Source organism: Diabrotica virgifera, chromosome 4 (assembly GCF_917563875.1).
Source record: "Diabrotica virgifera virgifera chromosome 4, PGI_DIABVI_V3a".
Classification (NCBI taxonomy): domain Eukaryota; kingdom Metazoa; phylum Arthropoda; class Insecta; order Coleoptera; family Chrysomelidae; genus Diabrotica; species Diabrotica virgifera.
The window spans coordinates 226,812,660-226,825,045 of record NC_065446.1 but is presented as its reverse complement, the minus strand read 5'-3'; the positions used below and the strand labels follow the sequence as shown (position 1 = coordinate 226,825,045).

At 28.9% G+C, this 12,386-nt stretch overlaps 1 protein-coding gene across 5 annotated transcripts in view; it reads right to left on the bottom strand.

The window, feature by feature from the left end:
- LOC114333678 (G-protein coupled receptor dmsr-1) overlaps positions 1–12,386 on the bottom strand; it is a 1,080,003-nt gene that overhangs the window by 1,040,951 nt on the left and 26,666 nt on the right. The window lies entirely within an intron of this gene.

Here is a 12,386-nt window from a genome sequence, read left to right as displayed (position 1 = left end):
TATCAGAATGTTGTTCCCATTATTAGCAAAAGGGGAGTTTTTGAATAAAAAAACTAAAAAAGAAGTTGATGGTTTATTGTCAAAATATTGGTGGTATAAAATCAAAACTGACTGACTTTAAACTCGCTGTTAGTTTTAATTCATATGATGTTATATGTCTTATTGAAACATGGTTAAATAATGAAATCTCGTCTAATGAAATTTACTTTCCTGAGTTTAATATTTAGAGGAAGGATCGCGATATACAGGTCAACAATAAGTCTACTGGTGGAGGAGTCCTAATTGCAGTTCGTAAATATTTGAATTCCTAGAGTATACCTACTGTATCTGCTCATTTGGAAGAACTATTTGTTTGTATCAAATATGGTGACCTTCAGCACATTTTTGGTACAATTTACATTCTTCCTAAGTCAGCTAGAGGGCTATATGAAGAACATGTAGATAGTGTGCTAGAGGTATGTGAATCTCACTTAGGCTCAGAAGTAACTATTTTTGGTGACTTTAACATGCCAGACGCCACTCGGGTGCTGAAAGATGACATTCTTGAACTGATTTGTTTAGATTTATCCAATGGCAAATTTTTATCTGACTCTTTTGGTGCATGTGGTCTTAATCAACGGAATCATATTACTAATAAACGTGGGGTATTTCTAGACTTACTTTATACACATTATTTTAAGTAGTGAGATTACTGAAGCAACGGATATACTATTTAACAGTGGTTTTCATCATGTACCATATTGTCTAACAGTTCCTGATAGCTCTAATTCAACACTACCAATTGAAACTTTTTACTATAATTTTAGGAATATTGATTTTATAGGTATAAATAATTATCTTCCTTATATTAATTGGTCATATATGTATAATAGCAAGGATAATGATTTGGCTTTCAATTCTTCTACAACATTATCTATGAAGCTATTCATTTATTTGTACCACTGAAACTTTATAAAACATCAACTTTTCCAGTATGGTTTACAAGAGAATTAAAAAATTTGGTTTTTAAGAAAAAATGCAGCACAAACAATACAAACAAATACTTAATCCTTTTGACTATCATAAATTTTGTGAACTACGCTTACAATGTAAAGCTCTGAGTGAGATTTGTTATAGAAACTTTTTGATTAAAACTGAAAAAATTATTCAGAACGATCCTAGTTGTTTTTGGAAATATGTCAATAATTTGCGTAAATCTAATGGTTATCCCAATACAATGTTTTTAAATGATGGACGTAGTTCTGATAGTCAAACTGTTGTTAACCGTTTTGCTGAAAACTTTAGCACAGTATATTCAGGTAAATAACATTACCAACTACTACCTCTATTGATGTAATTGACTTGAAAAGGGCAACTCTAAGTATTATTGAAGTGTTCGAAGGTATTAACCAATTAAAAAACAAGTCTTCATTTGGCCCAGATGGTGTCCTAGCTCTTTTAATTAAATGTTGCAAATTTACTTTAGCCTATCCCGTTTTATATTTGTTTAACTTGTCTTTGGAAACAAAAAAATTTCCTGATTTTTGGAAGGATAGTTTTATTACACCAATTTTTAAATCAGGTGATAGGGGAAATATTAAAAACTACAGGGGTATATGCATACAATCAACATTACCTAAATTTTTGGATAAATTAGTGACTCGTCACTTAAATTGGGCATGTAAAAATGCAATTACACCACAACAGCATGGTTTTCAATCAAGTAAATCTACTGTTACAAATTTACTTTGTTATCACAGTTTTATATTAGAGGCTACTGAAAAGGGATTACAAGTTGATTGTATTTACACAGACTTCTCTAAAGCCTTCGATAGAGTCAATCATGACCTACTTGTATATAAGTTGAAGAATCTTGGTTTAGGGAATGGCATTGTGACCTGGTTCAGTGGCTTTCTTTATGGCCGTCAACAACGTGTTAAAATTGGCAGTTATATATCTAATGAAATTCAGGTTCATTCAGGAGTACCACAAGGCTCACATTGTGGACCATTATTATTTTTATCCTCTTTATCAATGATCTACTATCTGTAATTGAAAATGATAACTTTCTACTCTTTGCTAATGACTTATTATTTCACATTGTAGAGAACTTATTGGATAGTAGAATTCTACAAAATGACTTGGATAAAGTATATGAATGGTCTATTTCTAACAATTTATTATTAAATATCGAAAAATGTCGTATTATTAGTTTCTCAAAAACTAATACTACAGATCTGTATGAATATAATATTGGTGTAAATGTATTGCCTAGACTTGATGAGATGAGAGATCTAGGAGTAATTTTTGATAAACAATTAAATTTTAAATCTCACCTGCGTGTTCTATTATCTAATGCTAACAGATCTCTAGGTTTTGTAAAATGGATTACAAATTTTTTTTCTGTATCAGTTCTTCGAGTTTTATATTGTTCAATAGTTCGATGATTCCTAGTCCCCAGAGTATGCTTCCATTATTTTGTCTCCTTATTATGAGGTTGACAAAGTCTTAATTGAGAATATTCAAGTACGTTTTGCTGGATATAGGCCAGGGTAATAAGACAAAAATATACCCTGTTCGTGACACTTCAGCAGCCAGGGTACTGAAGCGTTTTTTCGGCAGGTAATATCTATATGAACAAATTATAATTATTATCCTGCGTAGGATCTGGCGGCCATTTTTATTTATAAACAATTAACTGTCAAAAATGGCATTTCCCCCTTTTTTTTTCAAATCAACGGAAAACAGTGAAACTTATGATTTTTTGATACAAATATCTTCGAGATTATGGAAAAAGCTATAAAATGACGTATTACAAAGTTTTATATACTAATTTATTGTTAATATATTTGCGAAAAAAGGTCGGAATTGCAAAAAAAATATGTCAAATAGTGGTTCTTTGGTGCTTAATATGTGATAAAAATTTCAAAGCGATTTATTCAATTGTTTAAATTTTATACAAATTGTTTATCCCAGAGAGCATTTTCTTGCAATAACATAAGTCAGAAAAAAATGACCTTAGAACCATTCCACAGGTGTCAAATGAAAGAGCATGAGCTACATTTTCAACATGGTTTAAAAAATTGAATAAAAAATGCATTTATTAGTAATAAATAATTATGCAAAAGTATTGTCAATTTTCAACGAAAACTTTTCGTTTATAAATTTGCAAAAGTCTGTGTGTTATTGCGTCGCCGCTCCTGCAATGCTTAGAGCAGATGTATCGATGGATTCTTATGTAGTTTTGTCTTCTGAATACAAATCTGAAAACCGCATTTCGATATCTCAAACCGTCTTCGAGATAATCGACCTCAAAATCTAAAATGTGACGTCACAATCCGGTTATCTCCTACCAGGCACTAAACGTCAGCTGAAATCTTTGATTAGGAAGTAGGCTACTTTTTAATCTGAATTTGTTAAGCAAAGCATTTATATTTGAGTTTGACACTTCGTTAATGTCAAAGTAAATTTTAAATTATTTAGCTATTAATAAAATATAAATGACATTTTATAGTGAATTTAATTATTATAATAATATGTGTAATAAATGTATAAAAATACAATTTGAGTATATTTTGAAAGCAATAATACATATTATACTATATTAATAATGAATCAGTAGAAACGATTATATTTAAATTTGGTAAATTATCTATAACTCCACTCGACCAGCGACCAGCGCACACAACTCAAAACACAAGTACGCAAATACGGTTGCGTGAAGCGTGGCGCAAAGCCGTGGAATTTACGAGACTCGCTAGGTCTGTAGATCCAAGTAAAGTTCATCAGTAAAAAATATCTTTATCATGTATGTATTATTTATTTTACAATATTGGAAAATTGTTATTTAAAATGTGGTTTGGAATAAAAAAATATGTTCTGATATATGAAATTATATCCTTCTAATGGAAAAAAATATTTGACGAATTTTCTCAAATTATGGATACCAACACCATTTTCATTTATAACTCTTGTATTTTTAATTTGACGAAGAAAAGTTATTCTTCATAAAAATCTCTTCTTGGTCTAAGACTTATGATGCAACCATCATGAATCAAATTTTATTAATTTTATACGAGGTATGTAAAAAAATATGAATTTCGAGTAAAGTATCTTTATAGTTCACAACATTTAAATTAGAATGATATACTTGCACATTAAAACATAATTTTATTTCTAAACAGTTTTTCGTAATAGCAATTTTCTATATTATGAATTTAAACAGGTATATAAACAAAGTTTTCGTTATGATAATGCTCGTATTTTCAGCTTGTTCTTTATAAAATTTTGAATAACTTTCTCCAAAAAAAATTAACTTATTTACCCTGTTTTAAGTGCACAACTACCAAGTAATGTTATCTATATCATAATTGATAAAAAATTGTAATAAATATGTATAATTTCTTATATAACAAAATAAAAAGTTTATAAGGAAAGATTTACGATACTTTTGCATAATTATTTATTACTAATAAATGCATTTATTATTCACTTTTTTTAAACCAAGTTGAAAACATAGCTCATGCTCTTTCATTTGACACCTGTGAACTGGTTCTAGCGTCATTTTTTTCTGAGTTATGTTATTGCAAAAAAATGCTCTCTGGGATAAATAATTTGAATAAAATTTAAACAGTTGAATGAATCGCTTTGAAATTTTTATCACATATTAAGCACCAAAGAACCCTTATTTGACAAAAATTTCAAAGCTGTACACTAATTTTTACAACAGTTATTGCAAAAATAATTTTTTTGCAATTCATACCTTTTTCGCAATTATATTAACAATTAATGAGTATATCAAACTTTGTAATACGTCATTTTAAAGCTTTTTTTCCATAATTTTCAAGATATTTGTACTAAAAAAACCTTATGTTTCCCTGTTTTCCATTGATTTGAAAAAAAGTGAAAAATGCCATTTTTTGACACTTAATTGTTTATAAATAAAAATGGCCGCCAGATCCTACGCAGGAACTAGTTACAATTTGCTCTTATAGGTATTACCTGTCGAAAAAACGCTTTAGTACCCTGGCTGTTCAAGTGTCATGGAAAAACCTTATTACCCTGGACTAATATAGGCTATTGATTATATTCAAAATAAGATAGCTAAAAGGAACTACAACGTTAACGGGGTTTTATCATTTCATATGGTCAATGGACATCTATATATGAAAAAACCGCGGAGTGCTACCATTTAAAGGGGTGCGTTTTTGAGAAATGGGTGAATGAGTCCCTGGGCACAGGTTACATTAGGGTGAGTTCTATGCACTTTTGGTACAAACATATCTACATAAAAATGGTTTCTGGTTAAATTTACTATTTAAATATCACTTTTTAAAGTTAATAATATTTTTTTTTACAAAAATATATTCAACAGAAAAAGCACAAAGAAACCCAAAAGAATTAAATTTTGTTTTCTGTCCCATAACTTTTGTCCACGAGGATATAGGTATAGACATTGCTTTATAGAAAAAAACCTACATATTTCTTCTTTAAAACGTTGTTTAGAAGAGGTAATTAGGATTTATAGTTTTCGAGATATGATTTTTCAAAGTTCGCCACTCACAGCAATTTTGGGCAATTTTCCTTGTTATTTCGCAAATATTGTTCTGTAGCTTTTTTCTACGTAACTTTAGGTATATGCAATGGTACACGTAATAGGAATAGAAATCAATTACCTTTAAAATGGTCTACTGTGTAACGTTGTACGACTTTTTTTAAAGAGATTATGGTTTTTCAAGGTTTTATACTTTTAACGATTTTTTATAATATAATATAAAATAAAAAAATATTATTATATAATTTATTATATATTATCTAATATAAAAAAATATTATTTTTTACATTTTTTATGATTATTTTTGAAATGTCCCATTATAACTTCTTTTTTCTTGTACATGAATATACTATATATTGCTCAATAAATAGCAATATCTATATTTAAATATTTAATGGAAACCGAGTGATTCTTTGATATTTTTTTACCTGTATTATTTAAAATTATTTCTTTTACAAAAATTACATAAACATTAGTCTTAGAAAACAACACTTTAGTTAAAATTATTTAAACGTTGACATTTAAAATTTTTTCAAAATCAAAGTCCATCTCTTTGTTAGCATTAGCTTCAATATCTTCCTCTGACACCTCAGTTATCTTAGAGTTCCCACAATTAGTACCCATGCACATGCACCCTTTGCAGAATATTGAACAACTAATTCCTATCTTCCTACAACCGCAATTTTTTGTACATCCTTTGGTACATTTACATGCTATTTTTTCAAGCAAAGCTTGTGGTGCAGGAGCTTTGAGAGTAAATATTGGAATTAATCCATATTTTGAAGTTTTCTTGGCCGAGTCAAGTGGATCCAAAGAATTACCTATAAAAAAATAAGATTCAATCATAACACACAATCACATAAAAAAGTTATAATGAGGAATTTAAAAATTAATCCTAAAACCAAAAATCGTTGCAAGTACTTATTACATTTTGAAAAAGCATATCTTATTCAAAAATAATCCTAGAATTTTTTATAATACACCATTTTAAAGTAAACAGAATAAGCTTTATTTTTTTGTTATATAATATATACCTAAATGTAGAGAAAGAAGTTATAATGGGAAATTTAAAAAATAATCGTAAAAAATATAAAAACTCGTTAAAAGTATAAAGTCTTGAAAAAGATAACCTCTTTAAAAGAAGTCGTACAACATTATACAGTAGAACAATTTAAAAGTAATTGATTTCTATTCCTCTTACATGTACCATTGCATATGCCTAAAGTTACGTAGAAAAAAGTTACAGAACAATATTTGCGAAAAAACAAGGAAAATTGCCCAAAATTGCTGTGAGTGGCGAACTTTGAAAAATCATATTTCGAAAACTGTAAATCCTAATGACCACTACTAAACATCATTTTAAATACAAAATATGTAATTTTTTTTTCTGTGAAGCAATGTCTATACCTATATCCCCGTGGACAAAAGTTATGGGACAAAAAACAAAATTTCTTTCTTTTGGGATTCTTTGTGCTTTTTATTTTGAATATATTTTTGTAAAAAAAGTATCTTTGACTTTAAAAAGTTATATTTAGATAGGAAATTTAACCAGGAACAATTTTTATGTAGACGTGTTTGTACCAAAAGTGCATAGAACTCACCCTAATGTAACCTGTGCCCAGGGACTAATTCACCCATTTCTCAAAAACGCACCCCTTTAAATGGTAGCACTCTGCGGTTTTTTCATATATAGAGATTCATTGACCATATGAAATAATAAAACCCCGTTAACGTTGTAGTTCCTTTCTATAGTACATAATCAATAGCCTAATACGCTAGATTTAAATTGCAGATTCTCAATCATTTTAACAACCATGATGTTTTTCAGCATTTGAATTTGTCACTTCTTGTAAATAGACGAATAAAACTAGAAATGCTTTTTATCTATAAACTAATTAACGGCTTTGTTAACTGTCCTGAATTACTATCGGAAATCCGATTTAATACAACCTGTAGTTACAACTTACGAAGTCCTTCTTTATTCTTTATTGAGTATCACCGTACTAATTATGATAGAAATGATCCGATGACTAGAGCTCTTAGGCAGTTTAACACATATACTGTTGATCCATTCTTTAGTTCAATTTATTCTTTTAGTTTAGGCAATTGTTAAATTGTGTTGATCATGTTTAGTTTGTTAATGGTGTTATATCATATTTTTAACATTAGGGGAGTGCAATTAGAAGGAAAATATGCATTGTTTCAGAAAAATTCAAACAAGCTTATATCTTTCTAAAACTTTTTTGTTAGTTTATATATATGTTAAAGTAAAAAGGTCTACTCGCAGATTTGGTCGCTTATTGTTTATTAATTGTTTAAACAATAACAATTTTTTTGTATAAATAATTTTAAAAATATCTTTGAATACATCATTTTACTTTGATCAAATATGTTACTATTTTGTTTTTGATTATGCTGAATCCGAATATGGCATTACAATTTAAAAATTCTTATACAGAAGCTCTTATACAGTATGCCTGCGTAGCTAGGAACCACATGCAAAACTTTTTTATTATCAATTTTACGAAAAAAATTATTCTTCATAAAAGGCTCTCGATATTCGAAAATTTAAAACTCAACCGTCATATATCAAATTTTATCAATTTTATACGAGGTATGTCAAAAATATAAATTTCGTTAAAGAATAAATTACCTTCATATTCCAGAATATCAAAAAATGCTATTATGAAAAGTTGTTTGAAATTTAAAACTATGTTTTAATATATAATTACATCATTCTAATGGGAAAAAAATTTAAATTTTTTCTCAAATTACGGATAATTATCATCATTTTATTACAATTATGATAACTAGTTTATTATCAATTTTACGAAAAAAAGTTATTCTTCATAAAATACTCTACCTGGTCTAAAATCTAAGACACAACTAACAGATATCAAACTTTTGCAATTTTATACGAGGTATGTAAAAAATATGAATTTCAGTGCCTTTATTATTCACAATATTTTAATTAGAAGGATGTAATTGAACACTGAAACGTATTTTTTAATTCCAAACAACTTTTCGTTATAACAATTTTCGATATTGTGAAATATAAAGGTACTTTACTCTTTACTGAAATTCATATTTTTTGACATACCTCGTATAAAATTAATAAAATTTGACATTTGATAGTTGCATCTTAGATTATATACGATGCAGAGTATTTTATTGATAATAACTTTTTTACGTAAAACTGATAATAAACAAGAATGTGTGTGTACTTTGTACGCACGTAAGAAGTTATACTTCTACTACATATTATGTGATTTTTAAGACAATACCAAAAATTAAAAAAAATAAAAAAAAAACGCACACAAACACATTGAAAAATGCCACAAAGAAAAAATGATTTTTAAACGATAATAATTGTTGGCAAAAATTTTAAATACGCATTTTCTGAAAAAAAAATTATATAACAAATATACTTACAATCATAACATGCATAAAAAAATAAAAAAATAAAACCTGCATCGGGATTTGAACCCGTGAACTTCGTGGCACTTTGATCCGTAATCGAAGCGTAGACTCACTCGTCCAATCCCACATTATTTATCGTGTGGAAAAATACGGTAACTGAACGTTTTACTGTTTGACAGTTGTTTTGAAAATTAAATTATGTAGTTCAAATTTTATGGAAGGAAATATAAAAATATAAAAAAACAGTAACAAAACAATATATTAGATGAAGATTGGTAGAACTTTTGTTGGTAATCAAATTAAGTATGTAAATCAAAGCATTGCATACCTACTAGATAAATAAATCTACGCCAAAAAATCATAATTTAAAAATAAAAATCGAACCTAATTTGGGATTTCTCTCTAAAATCCGCATTCTTGAGAAAGTAAATGTATGTATTTCAACCTAATGCAAATGTATAATTACAATATGATTAAAATAAAAACTACTTACCAAATTAGAATGAGTTTTCCTTGTCCAAAATAGTCCAAAAGTCCAAAAATATAGGTATATGAAAACTATTTAAAAAGGCAGTATAAGTATTAACTAACTTTTGTTTGTTGTTTTTTTTCACACAAATTTTAAAACGCAACAACCATAAATAATCTAACTACAGCTGTGCCACAGCCGTCATATTGAATAATTTTTGACATGTCATTTGAACATCCAATCAGAACAAAGTTATAATGCGCATGCGCCCGGTCGCTAGGTTTTACCATATAAAAAATTCACCCTCTATCGCCGGTAAAGAAGTATAACTTCAAAAAGTCAGTAATAGGTTTCAGGATACGCAGACATACTCTATAAGAGCTAAAAAAAAACTTTTTTTGTTGAACATTTATTATTGTTGTAGCTGATTAATAAATGTATTTTAGGTAAGTTTTATGAAAAAAAGTTTTTATCACATTAAACATTTTCTTAACTGGTAATTTTCGGTTTTTTGTATTACATTTTTGTTATCTTTCTTAATTTTCTCAAAAAGAAAAAGTTTAGTTCATTCATAAAGTAAAATAATTTAGTGCATTTTAAAGACTACATCCTAATCTTTCAAAAAAACCTATAAAATTGTAAAAAATCTGTTCAAACTTGAGTAATACCGTCTTAAAATGGTGGTAATTCTGTAAAAGTACGAAGTTTTCAAAAATTACATTTTTTGAGACGTCGTATCATTTGAAATAAATTTTTGAGATTTTTTTTGCGACAAACATCGTTTAATAAGATGTCTGAAAGGTAAGCTGTGCAAAATTGAGAGTTTGTAAGAAAACTTGTATTAGTTACACATTTTTAAATCATTTTTAAACCAAATTCGTGAAGTCTAATTTTCCGCCCACACCATACTTATGCCCATACATTTTATTTCTTTTTATTACAACCATAAGATAGCTACATTATTGTGTTTTCATGATCAATTTATAAAATTTCATTTGATCCATTAGTTAAACAATTACATTAAAATAACTCAACCGTGCACTTCGCCGTACGCTAGTTTACAGTGCGCCAATGTTTGGGAGAAGGGTGACTTTAGAGTTATAAATAAAAAATTATAGAAGCTACAGATTTAATTTTAGAAAAACCTTTATAGAGGGTTTCTTTGTAAAATTTTATGAATTTGGCAAATGGCAGTATTTTTATAAAATTTATATTTTCGGAGTTATTTAAAAAAAACATCTGATTTCGCAGTTCATTTGTTTAATAAAAAATGAAGCACCCACTTCTCGAGTAGAACTTTTTGATATGTTGTTTATTAAACATTTCTAAATGAAATTACAGAAAGTTCTATCTTGTTTGATTTTTTCTGAAGTGAAAATCTATATGCACTCCCCTAATATTTTATATTGTTTTTTATTGTATATGTTAGAATTTAACTATGTCAACAATTTTATAATTCATTGTATTACTTTTTTAAATAATGGTGAAACCATTAATAAATAAATAGATAATAATTATTGTAATTTTACTCCTTGACATTTTGAAAGTATGTGACTATGCGCCAAAGAATACATAGGTAGGTACCTAATTTTCTGAGTTCTATGTCTGCTACGTACTACTATGTACTACTCTATTTGTTCTCATTCGCCTTGTGTGGTCGATTCATTCTACTCTTTTGTTTTTCACCCAGTTATTAATGTTTTCCGCCTTGCATGTTCGTCTTATTCCTATCTGCACTTCTAGCTCTATCCCATAGTATCTATTCATCGATTTTTCGATATGTTTTCATCTCTGCTGTTTCTAGCATTATTTTTGTTTTTTCTGTATCAGGGTCATGTTTCTGCCGCGTATGTCATTATTGGTCTAATGACTGTTTTATAAATTGTGCCTTTCACTCCTTTTCCTTATTATTGTTTCATTCAGGCAACCTGCGGCTCTGTTTGCTTTATTTACCTGAACGATGACTTGTTCTATTATCTGACCCTCCAGGTCTTATTTACACCTTATTAGATTTGCTGTATTTGCTAAAAGGGTACATCGAGGAACTATTTCATGACCAGAGAGAAGCTACTACAACCGTAGATAGCCAAACTGGAGATGTGGGCCCAGAGATAACCAAATCAGAGGTTAGTCAGGCAATAGACTCTATGAAAACCAATAAATCTGGTGGTCCAGATGAATTACCTAGCGAGCTGATAAAGTTGGTCAATGAGAAAAACCTGGACAGAATAGTAGAACTGTTTAACGCTATCTTTACTACGGGGATCATCCCTAGAGAAATGTTGACATCACAATTTGTGTATTTGCCGAAGAAAATGAATGCCAAAGAATGCAGTGACTACCGAACCATAAGCTTAATGTCACATACCTTGAAAATTCTGCTGAAAATTATCCACGCCAGAATACACTCTAAACTGGAGCTGGATATTAGTGACACTTAATATGGCTCCCGCAATGTTATGGGTACTAGAGAGGCATTATTCTCCTTCAACGTGCTGACACAGAGATGTTTGGATGTTAACCGTCCTCTTTACGTTTGTTATATAGACTACAATAAAACGTTTGATAAAGTAAAACATAATCGACTCATGGAAATTCTGAAAACTTAAAACCTAGATGAAAGAGATTTAAGACTAATAACACACCTCTATCACAATCAGCGAGTAATAGTAAGAATTGAAAAAGAAACATCTGAAGAAATGGAAATAAAGAGAGAAGTCAGGCAAGGCTGCATACTATCACTTCTATTATTTAATGCTTATTCTGACGAGGTAATGCGAGAAACTCTGGAAGATGAAACAGTCGGCATAAGAGTAAATGGAGTCTTAGTTAACAACATCAGATATGCAGATGATACAGTAATAATGGCCGATAGTTTACAAGACCTGCAAAGACTCATGAGTAAAACAGTAAGGTGTAGTAGGGAGTACGGACTCTCTGTCAATATCAAAAAGACAAAGCTTT